Below are 16,239 nucleotides of genomic sequence, written 5' to 3'. Positions count from 1 at the left end.
TTGTTTCATTGATTCTTCTCCTACCCCCTTAAGCCCCCATGTTGCATCACCACTTCCTCATATCAGGGAGATCATATGATAGTTGTCTTTCTCTGCTTGACTTATTTCACTAAGCATGATATGCTCTAGTTCTAACCATGTTGTCGCAAATGACAAGATTTCATTTCTTTTGATGGCTGCATAGTATTCCATTGTGTATATATACCACATCTTCTTGATCCATTCATCTGTTGATGGACATCTAGGTTCTTCCCATAGTTTGGCCATTGTGGACATTGCTGCTATAAACATTCGGGTGCACATGCCCCTTCGGGTCACTACGTTTGTATCTTTAGGGTAAATACCCAGTAGTGCAATTGCTGGATCATAGGCCAGTTCTATTTTCAAGATTTTGAGGAACCTCCATGCTGTTTTCCAGAGTAGTTGCACCAGCTTGCATTCCCACCAACAGTGTAGGAGGGTTCCCCTTTCTCCGCATCCTCGCGAGCATCTGTCATTTCCTGACTTGTTAATTTTAGCCATTCTGACAGGTGTGAGGTGATATCTCATGGTGCTTTTGATTTGTATTTCCCTGATGCCGAGTGATATGGAGCACTTTTTCATGTGTCTGTTGGCCATCTGGATGTCTTCTTTGCAGAAATGTCTGTTCATGTCCTCTGCCCATTTCTTGATTGGATTATTTGTTCTTTGGGAGTTGACTTTGCTAAGTTCCTTATAGATTTTGGACACTAGTCCTTTATCTGATATGTCGTTTGCAAATATCTTCTCCCATTCTGTCAGTTGTCTTTTGATTTTGTTAACTGTTTCCTTTGCTGTGCAAAAGCTTTTGATCTTGATGAAATCCCAATAGTTCATTTTTTCCCTTGCTTCCCTTGCCTTTGGCGATGTTCCTAGGAAGATGTTGCTGTGGCTGAGGTCGAAGAGGTTGCTGCCTGTGTTCTCCTAGAGGATTTTTATGGATTCCTTTCTCACATTGAGATCCTTCATCCATTTTGAGTTTATTTTCGTGTGTGGTGTAAGGAAATGGTCCAATTTCATTTTTCTGCATGTGGCTGTCCAATTTTCCCAACACCATTTATTGAAGAGGCTGTCTTTTTTCCACTGGACATTCTTTCCTGCTTTGTCGAAGATTAGTTGACCATAGAGTTGAGGGTCTATTTCTGGGCTCTCTATTCTGTTCCATTGATCTATGTGTCTGTTTTTGTGCCATTACCATGCTGTCTTGATGATGACAGCTTTGTAATAGAACTTGAAGTCCAGAATTGTGATGCCACCAACTTTGGCTTTTTTTTTTTTTTTTCAATATTCCTTTGGCTATTTGAGGTCTTTTCTGGTTCCATATAAATTTTAGGATTATTTGTTCCATTTCCTTAAAAAAGATGGATGGTACTTGGATAGGAATTGCATTATATGTGTAGATTGCTTTAGGTAGCATAGACATTTTCACAATATTTATTCTTCCAATCCAGGAACATGGATCATTTCTCCATTTTTTTGTGTCTTCCTCAATTTCTTTCATGAGTACTTTATAGTTTTCTGAGCATAGATTCTGTGCCTCTTTGGTTAGGTTTATTCCTAGGTATCTTATGGTTTGGGGTGCAATTGTAAATGGGATTGACTCCTTAATTTCTCTTTCTTCTGTCTTGTTGTTAGTGTAGAGAAATGCAACTGATTTTTGTGCATTGATTTTATATCCTGACAGTTTACTGAATTCCTGTGCAAGTTCTAGCAGTTTTGGAGTGGAGTCTTTTTGGTTTTCCACATATAGTATCATATCATCTGTGAAGAGTGATAGTTTGACTTCTTCTTTGCCAAGTTGGATCCCTTAAATTTCCTTTTGTTGTCTGATGGCTGAGGCTAGGACTTCTAGTACTATGTTGAATAGCACTGGTAATAATGGACATCGCTGCTGTGTTCCTGACCTTATCGGAAAAGGTTTCTGTTTTTCTCCATTGAGAATGATATTTGCGGTGGGTTTTTCATAAATGGCTTTGATAATATTGAGGTATGTGCCCTCTATCCCTACACTTTGAAGAGTTTTGATCAGGAAGGGATGCTCTACTTTGTCAAATGCTTTTTCAGCATCTATTGAGAGTATCATATGGTTCTTGTTCTTTCTTTTATTGATGTGTTGTATCACATTGATTGATTTGCGGATGTTGAACCAAACTTGCAGCCCTGGAATAAATCCCACTTGGTCGTGGTGAAAAATCCTTTTAATGTACTGTTGAATCCTATTGACTAGTATTTTGGTGAGAATTTTCGTGTCTGTGTTCATCAAGGATATTGGTCTATAGCTCTCTTTTTTGATGGGATCCTTGTCTGGTTTTGGGATCAAGGTGATGCTGGCCTCATAAAATGAATTTGGAAGTTTTCCTTCCATTTCTATTTTTTGGAAAGGTTTCAGGAGAATAGGAATTAGTTCTTCTTTAAAGGTTTGTTAGAATTCCCCCAGGAAGCCGTCTGGCCCAGGGCTTTTGTTTATTTGGAGATTTTTAATGACTGTTTCAATCTCCTTACTGGTTATGGGTCTGTTCAGGCTTTCTATTTCTTCCTGGTTCAGTTGTGGTAGTTTTTATGTCTCTAGGAATGCATCCATTTCTTCCAGATTGTTAAATTTGTTGGCGTAGAGTTGCTCATAACATGTTCTTATAATTGTTTGTATTTCTTTGGTGTTAGTTGTGATCTCTCCTCTTTCATTCATGATTTTATTTATTTGGGTCCTTTCTCTTTTCTTTTTGATAAGTCTATCAGTGGTTTATCAATTTTATTAATTCTTTCAAAGAACCAGCTCCTAGTTTCGTTGATTTGTTCTATTGTTTTTTTGGTTTCTATTTCATTGATTTCTCCTCTGATCTTTATGATTTCTCTTCTCCTGCTGGTTTTACGGTTTCTTTCTTGTTCTTTCTCCAGCTCCTTTAGGTGTAGGGTTAGGTTGTGTACCTGAGACATTTCTTGTTTCTTGAGAAAGCCTTGTACCACTCTATATTTTCCTCTCAGGACTGCCTTTGTTGTGTCCCACAGATTTGGAACCATTGTGTTTTCATTATCATTTGTTTCCATGATTTTTTTCAATTCTTCTTTAATTTCCTGGTTGACCCATTCATTCTTTAGAAGGATACTATTTAGTCTCCATGTATTTGGGTTCTTTCCAAACTTCCTTTTGTGGTTGAGTTCTAGCTTTAGAGCATTGTGGTCTGAAAATATGCAGGGAATGATCCCAATCTTTTGATACCTGTTGAGTCCTGATTTAGGACCGAGGATGTGATCTATTCTGGAGAATGTTCCATGTGCACTAGAGAAGAATGTGTATTCTGTTGCTTTGGGATGAAATGTTCTGAATATATCTGTGATGTCCATCTGGTCCATTGTGTCATTTAAGGCCTTTATTTCCTTGTTTATCTTTTGCTTGGATGATCTGTCCATTTCAGTGAGGGGAGTGTTAAAGTCTCCTACTATTATTGTATTATTGTTGATGTGTTTCTTTGATTTTGTTATTAATTGGATTATATATTTGGCTGCTCCCACGTTGGGGGCATAGACATTTAAAATTGTTAGATCTTCTTGTTGGACAGACCCTTTGAGTATGATATAGTGTCCTTCCTCATCTCTTATTATAGTCTTTGGCTTAAAATCTAATTGATCTGATATAGGATTGCCACTCCTGCTTTCTTCTGATGTCCATTAGTGTGGTAAATTCTTTTCCACCCCCTCACTTTAAATCTAGAGGTGTCTTCGGGCTTAAAATGAGTTTCTTGGAGGCAACATACAGATGGGTTTTGTTCTTTTTTTATCCATTCTGATACCCCGTGTCTTTTGATTGGGGCATTTAGCCCATTAACATTCAGGGTAACTATTGAGAGATATGAATTTAGTGCCATTGTATTGCCTGTAAGGTGACTGTTACTGTATATGGTCTCTGTTCCTTTCTGATCTACCACTTGTAGGCTCTCTCTTTGCTTAGAGGACCCCTTTCAATATTTCCTGTAGAGCTGGTTTGGTGTTTGCAAATTCTTTCAGTTTTTGTTTGTCCTGGAAGCTTTTAATCTCTCCTTCTATTTTCAATGATAGCCTAGCTGGATATAGTATTCTTGGCTGCATGTTTTTCTTGTTTAGTGCTCTGAATTTATCATGCCAGCTCTTTCTGGCCTGCCAGGTCTCTGTGGATAAGTCTGCTGCCAATCTAATATTTTTACCATGTATGTTACAGACTTCTTTTCCCGGGCTGCTTTCAGGATTTTCTCTTTGTCACTAAGACTTGTATATTTTACTATTCTTATTGATTTTGAGGGACGTTCTCTGCACCTCTTGAATTTTGATGCTCGTTCCCTTTGCCATATTGGGGAAATTCTCCCCAATAATTCTCTCCAGTATACCTTCTGCTCCCCTCTCTCTTTCTTCTTCTTCTGGAATCCCAATTATTCTAATGTTGTTTCATCTTATGGTGTCACTTATCTCTTGAATTCTCCCCTCGTGGTCCAATAGCTGTTTGTCCTTCTTTTGCTCAGCTTCTTTATTCTCTGTCATTTGTTCTTCTATATCACTAATTATTTCTTCTGCCTCATTTATCCTAGCAGTGAGAGCCTCCATTTTTTATTGCACCTCATTAATAGCTTTTTTGATTTCAACTTGTTTAGATTTTAGTTCTTTTATTTCTCCAGAAAGGGCTTTTATCCCAAATCGTGAGGTGGGAGAAAGGGGATAAAAAGAGGTTCAAAAAGAAAGAAAGAAAAAAAGAAAAGAAAAGAATTTAAAAAAAGAAAATGAATAAAGAAAAATATAAAAAGGAAAAAACATATATATTAGATAAACTGGTTAAAAAACGTTAAAAAAGGGTAAAAGTTTAAAAAATTAGCAGAAGAAGAGAAAAAATAATGAAAAATAAAAAAATTAAATTAACTGCAAAACTAAAAAAAAAAAAAAATCACAGGGAGAAAGCCATGAGATCTGTGCTTTGCTTTCTCCTCCTCTGGAATTCTGCTGCTCTCCTTGGTATTGAAACCGCACTCCTTGGTAGGTGAACTTGGTCTTGGCTGGATTTCTTGTTGATCTTCTGGGGGAGGGGCCTGTTGTAGTGATTCTCAAGTGTCTTTGCCCCAGGAGGAATTGCACCGCCCTTACCTGGGGCCGGGCTGAGTAAGCCGCTCGGGTTTGCTTTCAGGAGCTTTTGTTCCCTGAGTGCTTTCCGTAGAGTTCTGGAGGACGGGAATACAAATGTCGGCCTCCTGGTCTCTGGCCCAGAGGAGCCAATCCCGGGGCCCCACTCCTCAGTGCACCCTCAGAGAACAGCGCCCAGTAACTCCCGTCTGCCTGTCCTCTGGCCGCGCTCCTAGCTCACCCAGCCTGCGACCGGTTCAAGGTAATCCTGAGCTGTGAGCTTACTGTCAGCTCTGTCTCTGTAGCCGGCTTCCCCGTTATAATACCTGTAAGCTCTGTGACATTCATACACCCCCAATCCTTCTATGACCCTGCGGGACCTGAGGCCATGCCGACCCCGCGTGGGCTTCACCCTCTTTTAGTCTCTGGGGCGATGTCCCTCAGCGGAACAGACTTTTAAAAGTTCTGATTTTGTGCTCCATTTCTCCACCGCTTGCCGGGAGCCAGCCCCTCCCCCCGGGGTCTATCTTCCCGTCGCTTTGGATTCACTTCTCTGCCAGTCCTACCTTTCAGAAAGTGGTTGATTTTCTGTTTCTAGAATTGCTGTTCTTCTTCTCTTCCATCTGCTGATGGATTTGTAGGTATTTGCAATCTTTAGATAAGCTATCTAGCTGATCTCCTGCTAGCTGAAATAGTCTCAGCCTGCTACTTCTCTGCCATCTTGACTCCTCCCTCCCATGGCAGCTTTCTTAAGAACTTACTGAAAGGCTTGACATTTAGAGACTATCATAAAAGGCCTTCGACTTTCCAGGACAAAAGAAGATGGAAAATCACAGGAGAGATCCTGTCCAGGACATCATGTTATGCTAAGTGATTTTCTCATACACTCAGATGACCCACACTTCAAGGAAACCTTAGATAAGAGAAAGTCCAACTTAAACAGAGGGCAAAGGAGGAAGTAGCTATTCATTTTAAAATAATTCTAAGCAAAGTTCTTAAATATAAGAAGCCCCCCCCCCCCCCAAATAAGACTTGACTCACAAAATTTAAATTGACATATCAACACCCAGAGCCCCAAGACCTTTTGGACCTGAGCTCCAAATCTGTGGTCTGGTATGTCTATTTTAGTGTTAGAATCTATAGCATTCCCAATACATTAAAACATATAAATCAGAGTCATAGGGTTGCTTATCCCATATTGTACTTAAATTAACTAAGGAACCACAAAACTGATAGTGATATGGCACTTTTAAAAATAGCCTCCTATCATTTAAGTGATAGGCTCTGGCTTTGTACAACATCCATCCTCTCATTCAGGATATCAATAACCCAACATGGCACAGGTAGTGCTAATTTGGGAGCTCTTTGTGGATTAGAAGCGAATATCTAGAAATTAAATAATATTAAGCTTTATTTACTATGTCAGTTTGCTGTTTTGAGCAAAAAGAGACTAAGAATTTTGAGCTTGTGAAAGACTTCCCCAAACATATCTGAATACATCATCAAGCAAGCTAAGAGCAGACTGTCTACTTTCAATGGGGAATTCTTTTCAAGACATGACGTTTTGATTAAAAGAGAAAGAAATGCAGTATTGTCCTTTTCTCATTACTTCATTCCAAGCAGTGTTCAAGGCAAGAACAATTCGGTGCTCAAGATGAAGCTGTAAAAGAGAAAACAATACAGAAGTTTTAATTCAGCTGCTTACAACAGATCACCTTTCCACTGGCTTCTAAACAACCACTATCAAAAAGCATAAAAATATGTTCTCAGCCAGAAGTGTTGTCCACTCCAAGGTCATGGAATTGCAGTCCACATTCAGTTTGTGAAAATCAGCCTGTCCCATGGTCATGTCACCTTTCAGTTCATTATACTGGAGGGGGAAGTCAGCCCGCCTTGTCCTTCCTCATACGCAGAAACCAGTGGTTATGGGAGGTGGGGGGGAGCAGAGGGTGGGGAGAAGCAGGGAGTCAGGTATACTAGCTTTGTGACCTGTATCCTATTTCTTTTAACCCCCAGAACCTCAATGACTCCACTTGATAGTTGGGGATAATGTTTCTTCTCCCACAAAGAAGATAGATGGGAAGCTAATGGACTAATGCTTATAACAAGTGCCTTGTACAGTTCCTGGAATATGGGAGGGGCTCAATAAATGAAAACAATTATCACTATCTCTTGTTTGTTCAAGAGTTTTATTGAATTACTATAAATATTAGTTCAGTTAAAAAGTGGTAGAAGATGCAGTTAATGGGTTGACTATTAGGTCTGTCACCTGCCCCGTAACTACATAACACTGCTTCCCTAAGGATATCATATTTGCTTCTCCACAGTTTAAAGCATTTTCTTTTGAGTAGGAAAGAATAATCCAGTGCCCAAACCCCTTTTATCCTGGTACTATGAGATTCTCCCCCGTCCCTCCTTAAATGCACATTTCACTGCATTACTTCATGATAAGGCTGGAAAGCCACAGAAGCATTATTAGTTTAATGTTCTGGAAACATAGGAATGTGGAGACTTCATTAAAAGTCTGGTACAAGAGGTCTCACCATACTGTGACCAGCAGCATTACGTGTGGTAATTTCTCATTAAGTTCTCCAGGTTCCTGACCAGGCAAGCCTCAGAAAGCCTGGGGACTCTCCTTGTGCTCAGGGTCCTCAGGTGTGACAGTGCAAGGCCACCCTCAGCGATAGGGGCAAGGCAGCCAAATACTCCCATTTTGCGGAGACTAAGGAAGAAAGAAAGAAGAATTAGCAAAATTTACCACGTTCTGTGATCCACTGCATCTGAGAAGATCCCTTATGTCACCTGTGTGGCATTTTTACTTTTTCATGGTGGGAAGCTTCCATGGTGGGAAGCCTGCGTATTGAGAAGTCAGTATATGATGCTGATAACATGGAGCTGGTAAATTTAATCACCAGATGAATAAAATTCCTCAAGAGTGGAAGTATTTTTCACAAAAACAAGTCATGTTGATTCCCCTTATTCCTGACAGTCACGTTCTGTACAGTTGCTGTAAACACTGGATTAATGAATACTTAATCGTTGCTTCTAAAGGAAATGCAAGGTTAGGTTCCTGCAAGCCTCTGGTCATGACATTTTTGTCAGCTGGTCAATACATAACCTGTTTTATGTGTGTTTTGGTTTAAAGACACTTACTTCTTTATTGAAGATTTTATTTATTTATTAAAGAGAGAGAGAGAACACCCGAGAGCCTGAGCCAGGGAGTGGCAGAGGGAGAGGGAGAAGCAGACACCTGGCTGAGCAGGGAGCCCAACATGGAGCTCGGTTCTAGGACCCTGAGACCATGACCTGAGCTGAAGGCAGATGCTCAACCAACGGAGCCACCCAGGCGCCCCTAAAGACGCCTATTTTAAGATATATATCACCTATTCATCAGCATAGGACTCTTGGCCAATGCTGTAACTCCTGCTGAAATAAATTAAGCTGACACTTCTCCGTAAGACACTCTACAGCCTCTTGCCCTTAGGAACACTGCACAGCACTTCAGTACTATGCTTGGGGACCATCTTAAGCAATAGAATTAACAACTACAACAAAAGCACAAAAATGTGAAAAACATGGCACTGAGAGGACTGCCTCAGGGACACTTTTACACTATGAGAACCAAAACAAGAAGGCAGAGCCTCACCCAGTTGGATGTCAGCTCAGAACACGCACTGCAGGCAATGCAGGTTTATTACCAGGGAGGCTCTGTTGATTTGGGAATTACAGATAAATTTGAACAAATAGGCAAGTTCACAAATATGGCATCCCCAAATAAGGAGGATCGACAATATCAATACACTAAAATCAGCAATAATAGATGAGGTTAAAGGCAGCTTCCAGGAGAAGCAACATGACCTTAGATTGTGCTAAAGACTCCTGAATTACAGGGAAACCATGCTCAAGGGCAGTGCAGATTCATCAAAAATGTCGTCACATTTCTTACAGATTGATACTACACAGGAGTATGAAACCATCCCTCACGCTCAAATTACTTACAGGACATATAAAGCCTGTCTGATTGCTGCAAAGCACTAAGGCTTGAAAGTGTGCAGTATCTATCACGTGGCTGGCGCTGGTCTACTTTTCACACACATTTGTCTGACTGGGGTTACTACTTGCTGTGCTTTAGGAGCCTCGTCTTAAGAGAATTTTGGTTCAGGGCAGAAGCAGGGGAAGGTAGTTAGCAATAACGTGTCTACTTGGTATAAAGCTACATGATCAAGAATTGGCTCTGAAGGAATCTGGGAGTTTCTGCCAGCTCCTGCTGGCAGCCCTCTATAAATGTGGTTCTTGAACCAGAAGAACCTTGTTAGAAATGCAGACAGCTGGGGCTTCCCCAGACCTATTGTCTCAGAAGCTCAGAAGGTGGAATGCAGCACCCTGTGGCTGACAAGCCCCTCGCCTCCCTGCAACTCTAGCTTGAGAGAGCTGGGCCTCAGGAATTTTCCTCATCATATCCAGGTCACTTGAGTCCTTAGCACAGGCACGTGGGTCTTGGATCCATAGTGACATCTCAGATAAGTGAGTTCCTTAGTGAGTAATGAAGCTTTAATTACCTATTTCCCAGAACCAGAACAAAATAATAAACTACCTCAAATGATGGCATGCTTTTAGGACGTTATTTCAAGAGCAACTTGTACGAAAATTAACGAGTTATTGTGAAGTATTTTAACACATAGCCTATTATTGCCCCATCAATTGAGACAGGTTCATTTGAGTTAAGAAATTAAAAAAGGGCGCCTGGGTGGCTCAGTGGGTTAAGCCGCTGCCTTCGGCTCAGGTCATGATCTCAGGGTCCTGGGATCGAGTCCCGCATCGGGCTCTCTGCTCAGCAGGGGGCCTGCTTCCTCCTCTCTCTCTCTCTCTGCCTGCCTCCCTCCCTACTTGTGATCTCTCTCTGTCAAATAAATAAATAAAATATTTAAAAAAAAAAAAAAAAAGAAATTAAAAAAAAATTTTTTAAAGATTTTATTTATTTATTTGACAGAGAGAGAGATCACAAATAGGCAGAGAGACAGGCAGAGAGAGAGGGGGAAGCAGGCTCTCTGCAAGGCAGAGATGCAAGGCCCCTGATGCGGGGCTCAATCTCAGGACCCTGAGATCATGACCTGAGCCAAAGGCGGAGGCTTAACCCACTGAGCCACCCAGGAGCCCACCCGCCAAATTTTTTTTTTAAGGGCAAAAAAAGAGCATATATTCAGATGTGGGGTGTCTTTATGTTGTGTGTTAGTGGAATTTGTGAGGATAATTGTGTAGATGGAAGTAAAAGTCAGAAAGAGAAATCTAGCATATTATAGTATCAGAATTATAATGAAATATGACATATGCTGTTATAAGAACATTATTTTCTTAAAGTCATTTCCCATTTACCTAAATAAATATTTATTATACTGATTGTGCTCTGGCCATCTAGTAGTCAGCTAAAACTCATTGTGAGATATGATCTATATTGAATAAAAGTCAGATTTTACTGAAAGTTCCCAACATAGTAAGGGAATGTGTACTTCAGTGTCAAAGACCTCTGCCTTTTTTTTTTTGCAGCCCGTGTTCTTAGGACCCATCCTTTACCTCTCTGAAGCTCACTTTCCTCATCTGTAAAATGAGGATATTAGAGAAGTCTAGGGCGCCTGATCTAAAATTCTACCTGAAGGGGACACTGATTTGGATATGCAAGCATTGGCTTGAGAACTCTAGTCTCAGAGAAGAGGAAACACTTGAGGTAGAGGCAGAAACTGAAACCTCGGGTGCAGTCGTTCACTGTTAGCTACTGCAAGATAGTATGGGATAGGCAGGACCAGCAGGAACGGTAGCCTGAGGGAAGAAATACTGGGGAGACATCAACATCAGGGCACAAGGGAATGCTGCCTTCCTGGTCCTAAGGGAATGTATTTGAATGACATTCATACCTAAGGAAAAATGTAATTCACCCTGGAATTCAGCCCAGCTGAAGCCCAGCAAGGTTAACAATCGCCTATTGCCCTTCCACTATGATGTTGTTCGTGTGCATTTGACCTCATTATCTGTCCCAGTGGCTGTTTTTTCATAGAATTTGATCTCCAACTTAATTACCTGAACCTGGACCCTTAACCTGCTTCCAGCTAGGCTTGTCCAATCTTAGAAAGACCTTGATATTAGTTTCAAGAGATTTTACTCAGCTTTTACCACCTTGTTGGAAAATATTGTTATCCAAGTAGAGCGAGGCCCACAGACCAACAGTTCCTAAGAGGAGGGGCACGCCACGGGACATTGGCCACATGGGCAAGAGCCTTTATGGTGGTTTCCATGGGAAAGAATTGGTGAGGCAGGGTAAGCCAGTTTAGAATTAGTTTGGATAATTTTGGTAGGCTTTAGGGCACAGGGGCTATCCCTAGTTGTCTGGTGCCTGGTCCTCCTGTGACTGGGACAGGCAAATAGTGGCATGGACTATAATAGAGAGATAAAGAATGTGGGTAGGAGGGTTTGGACTTGGATTGGTTGGCTCACATATGAAAACCACACTTGCAAGTGAGTCCTTGACTCTCTGGGAACTGGGGCCCTGGGAACAGCAGTCTCTCTAGGGCCACCAAGGCCCTAGATGTCAAAGCATCAGAATAAAAAGTTGTATCTCCCATGACCTCTTTCCCTCTGGCTATTCTCAACCTCCTTTACATGGTTCTCAGTTATCATAAGAGCAAAAGAAGGGAGTGTCTGCACAGAATAGGTGAAGTCAAATACCCAAGGAATCAGCTTGTATTCGATGTGGTCATATCCACAGCAAGTACAACACAGAGCTATTTGTAGGAGACCCAAGCTTCAAACGCATTGTCACTGTTCAGTAGCCCTTGAATGTCATCAGCACTCAAAACCTCTGGGTTGTTTTGTTTGTAATGTGCTGACCAGTAATAGTAATACATAACAAATGATTGTGATAACCCAATGAGATAAGGCACTTTAAAGCCGTAAAGCACTATGTAAGTTTCATCATTTGTAGTAATTTTAATAACATAAAAGTAGATCAACAGAGGCAAATACTGAAGTGTTTATGGTCGAAATAATGTACCTGGGATTTGCTCTAAATAACCCCAGAAAACAAACAAGAAGTGGAGGGGACTGATGACACAAGATTGATAAGATGTTGGTAATACTGAGGGTGAATGATGGGTTTGTGGGAATTCTTTACATAATTTTGTATATTTCTAATATTTTCATAACAAAAATTTTAAGTACAAGTTGAGAGAGAAAAGAAGCATTAGACTTTAGCCATCACTGGAAAACAGCTATTATGTAAGAACACAAACTCTATTGTACAATTTTTTTTTTTCCTGTCATAAATCAAAGGCCCTTTTTCCTTGGACTCCTGGATTGCTAAAGCAACTTGATCTTGTCAATGGTTCCAAGTATCTCCAAGCTAAAATTGACTTAGGTTAATCAAATTCTTGTTATAATCCATTTGTATTAAGCAATGGAATTCCTAATGGTAAAACTATAATCAACATGTTATGACTGGTGTATGATGAGAGGTCCTATTCAATTAGGAGATTTCCCGAATCAAAGGCTCTTCACTCTCAAGAGAGCTTTACTGAATAGTGGTGGAGGTTGCTTAATTAGTAAGGTTAAAACATCTTTCAGAAACAAGGTCAAGATGACATTTCTATCTGTGCCAAGTTGATGAAAGAATTCTCCAAAGACTACACTCAGAAATCTTGGTGTGAAAATTCCTGGAAGACTTACCAACAGAAGGAAAAGGAAAATATGTTGATATTAATAGTATCAGTGGACCTTTCTTTAAGCACATTGTTGGCATTGGATTTACATAAGCATTTCCTTAAACTTTCCATAAAGTGATCAGCTTTTGCGTTGAGCAACTTTTTCCCCAAATTCATTATTCTTGTTTGGAAAAATAAGAATCCTTAAAACAACAACTCTCACCCCCGCCAAAAAAAAAAGACAAAAAACAAACAAACAAAAAACCCATAAACCATAATTCTAAGCCAATCAACAGAGGAAATTAAAAAAGAGTCGATCCTTGGAGAGTCTTCTTTTCACAATATCTGTAAAGCTACTGAAAGAGATTGAAGAAACACTGAGTCCGTCTGTGCAATAAAAGGAGATGACTAACATAAGAGATCCTTTAATCAAAAAGTTGTATGTAGTGACAAAGCACTTGATAATCAAGGTCTGCTAGAGAAAAGGAGAGAGTATGAATCTGTACAAATATACTTGGTGGTATTGGTCCATTCAAACTGCAAGAAATTGCTTCCTTTATATTCCCATAACAAGAAAACTTCAGTGACAAATCCTGGAAAATTCTTTGCTTCATCTGATGAGTAAATTCTGTTTTCCAAACAATTATATTCTTGGTAGATGACATCAACTGTCAAACCCCTCATTTAACTCTGTATACTTTTTTTTTTTTTTTTTTTGGTCTTTAGCTAGCTAAAAACTTTATTTCAAACAAAAATTAAAAACAAATTGAGAGTTACTTCTCTGGGTGCCGGAGCAGGGAGGGATCAGGCCAAGGAATTCTCTGTGGCTGGCTGATATCCTCATGCACTGAAGGGGTTGTGATCGTTCCCTTCCTTTCCCCTAGGATGGGGATCCCTCCACAAGCATGAGACCCTGCGCCAGAGCCCACCTAGCAAGAGAAACTCGGCCTGGGCCAGTTGTTGGGAGGAGACAGAGCCGGGCAGCAGGTAGGCCATGGCCAACCACAAGATCCAGTCCTGAGTACCAAGAACCTACTCTCCCCACCCTCCCCACCTCCTGGGACTGCAAAAAGAGTAAGGCTGGCCTGTGGGAAGGAACTTCATGGACCCTGGCTAGTAGTAGAAAGAGAAGAAAGTCCCAGTGCCCCTCACATCAATTACCTCTGTTCTCTAGAGGGCAGTGAGTCCTGTCTGGGTACTTTAATATAGCTGACAACGATATTAAAATATTGTCCACTCTCTAAAAACAGCTAAATGTTCAAATTAGTATCGGGACACCCAAGTAGTATAAAGTAAAACAGGCCACATTGTTTAATACTTGCCCACAACCAAGGCTAGCTTGCCCTGGACAGAAGACCTCCACACCCTTCCTGTACTTTCAAACATCAATTTAGTGCTGAGTGTAAACAACAGTCCAGCTAAGAGGAAGAAATGAAAGCTTCACATTTATGGACTGTCTACGTTGCTCCAGGTAAATGAGTTTCATAACTTACATTGTTAATAGGGAGGAATATGGGGTTCAAGAGCTGTTTTGTAGCTGACTCAAGCTTGAGCATTAAAAGCATCTGTAAGAGGGTAAGTTTCCACGCTGCATGTTTTGTTTCTTTTTGCTGCTTCCAAGGCCAAGGTGAGCTTTACATTACCAGCCAGATATTCAAAGTATTGGCCATTTCCCTCCAATCTTGAAGAGTCACAAATAAGAGATTAGTCTCAAGCCCTGAGGACCATTATGTTAAAAGTGAAAAAATAAAAAGTGGAAGACACCATCAAGCCTGGAGAACAACACATAAAGATGCACCAACTGAAATTAGCATCACCTTGACCCATCCAAGGTCACTGAAAACTGATAAGGTGTACACCTCACCCCTCTCTCCTCAAGCTTACTTTTCAAATCTTAATCCCCTTCAATGTGTTTTTGTCATTTCCACTTGATAAAACAATTAACCTAACTGAAAAAATTAACCCAAAATAAAATTCTCTTTTCTCACCCCGAATTTGCCATAATTGTGAATAAACCGTAAGAGAAAAGCTTTGTGTTTTTAAAAACAAAATTCAAGGCATTATATGGCATCATGTACTTGAAAGTACCTTGAAAACTGTTCCAAGGCCTGTAAACACTATGAAAGTATATGATTACATTATTATAGATCCCAGACAATTTATGGCAAGCAAGTGTGCTGCTAGGGTATAAAAGCTGAACCTAATCATAGGCAGGGATTTTGATGAGAAGACTGCATAACAGTAAGGTTTTACACCATCTCATGCCTTAGCTGCGGGGTTGCAGCCTGGAAGAACACCACTCAAGGCCAAGTGATTGCAGAAACTGCAGCTGCTGGGACCAGCATCAGCTAAGAGAAGTCATCTGCACTCAGGCCCATTGCTGACTCTCCTTAGATTAACTGAAAACCCATGTATTTTCACCAGGAATATCCGAAGTATGAATCTCTGTCATTCTGTTCTCTCCTCTACCCTCATCCATCTGTTGGGATTTCTGGGCCTTGACCCAGCCCATCCCTCTAAACCCATCTAAACCCTTGAGTTCCATTCTATGGAAATACTGCTCTATACTAAAATCTTCTGTGAAGTTATCTGTTTGAAAAATCCCTCAACCTTGCCTTAAGGGAGAAGCCCCACGCCCACCCAATTACTTTCCCACATCCCTCACAAGTGGAAATTGTTCATTCTCTCATTGCCATGGAGCTCAAAATCTGGACGGAGAATTTTGGTCCTCTGTGTGCACGATCATCACTTGCCAACAATGATCGCCTCCTCTCACATGATACACAACAGCTTCTCCAACTTCCCTTAGATGTCATTTACCACCCTTCAACACATCAACTTCCCTCATCCCTCCATCACCATCATTTATGAAAGACTTTAGCATAGGCCCAGTCTTCCTCCCCACCCAAGTCCTGCGAATAGCCTGGGTGACTTTAGTTGCCAAGTGGACAGCCCATCTAACATCTTGACCTTGGATTCTCGACCTCCTGATCTCTTATGATCTTCTGTGCACCCCCATCAGCCACTTACTCGTTAGTATGGCCTTAAATTTGTCATACCCTGAAATTACTGACTAGGACTTCCCTTATTTAGATCTTGACTTCTTTTCCTTCTGGCTTATAACTACTTTTCTAGCTACTCTCACTGTGGCCATTCTTCCATCTCATCAAGGCCTTCAAATAAATGTCTAGGCAAAAAGGATTTTTCAAATACATGCAATTTCTTTAAAAGATAGAAAAGACTTTGTAATGGAAATGTTTATGTGAGGATCTAAAAATAGAGCTCTGGAATTATGGAGATGGGTAGGAAGGGTGTCACAGGTAAAAATGCAGCACAATCTGCTAGTACTAAGTTAGACTGTGCTTGTTATAAAATATGGAACTAATAATCAGAAGCACTATATAAATGAAATCCCTAAGCAAATACCATGTGTGTGTTTGGGGGTTCAGTGGAG

Source organism: Mustela lutreola, chromosome 12 (genome assembly GCF_030435805.1).
Source record: "Mustela lutreola isolate mMusLut2 chromosome 12, mMusLut2.pri, whole genome shotgun sequence".
In the NCBI taxonomy this organism is placed as follows: domain Eukaryota; kingdom Metazoa; phylum Chordata; class Mammalia; order Carnivora; family Mustelidae; genus Mustela; species Mustela lutreola.
This window is presented reverse-complemented; position numbering follows the sequence as displayed.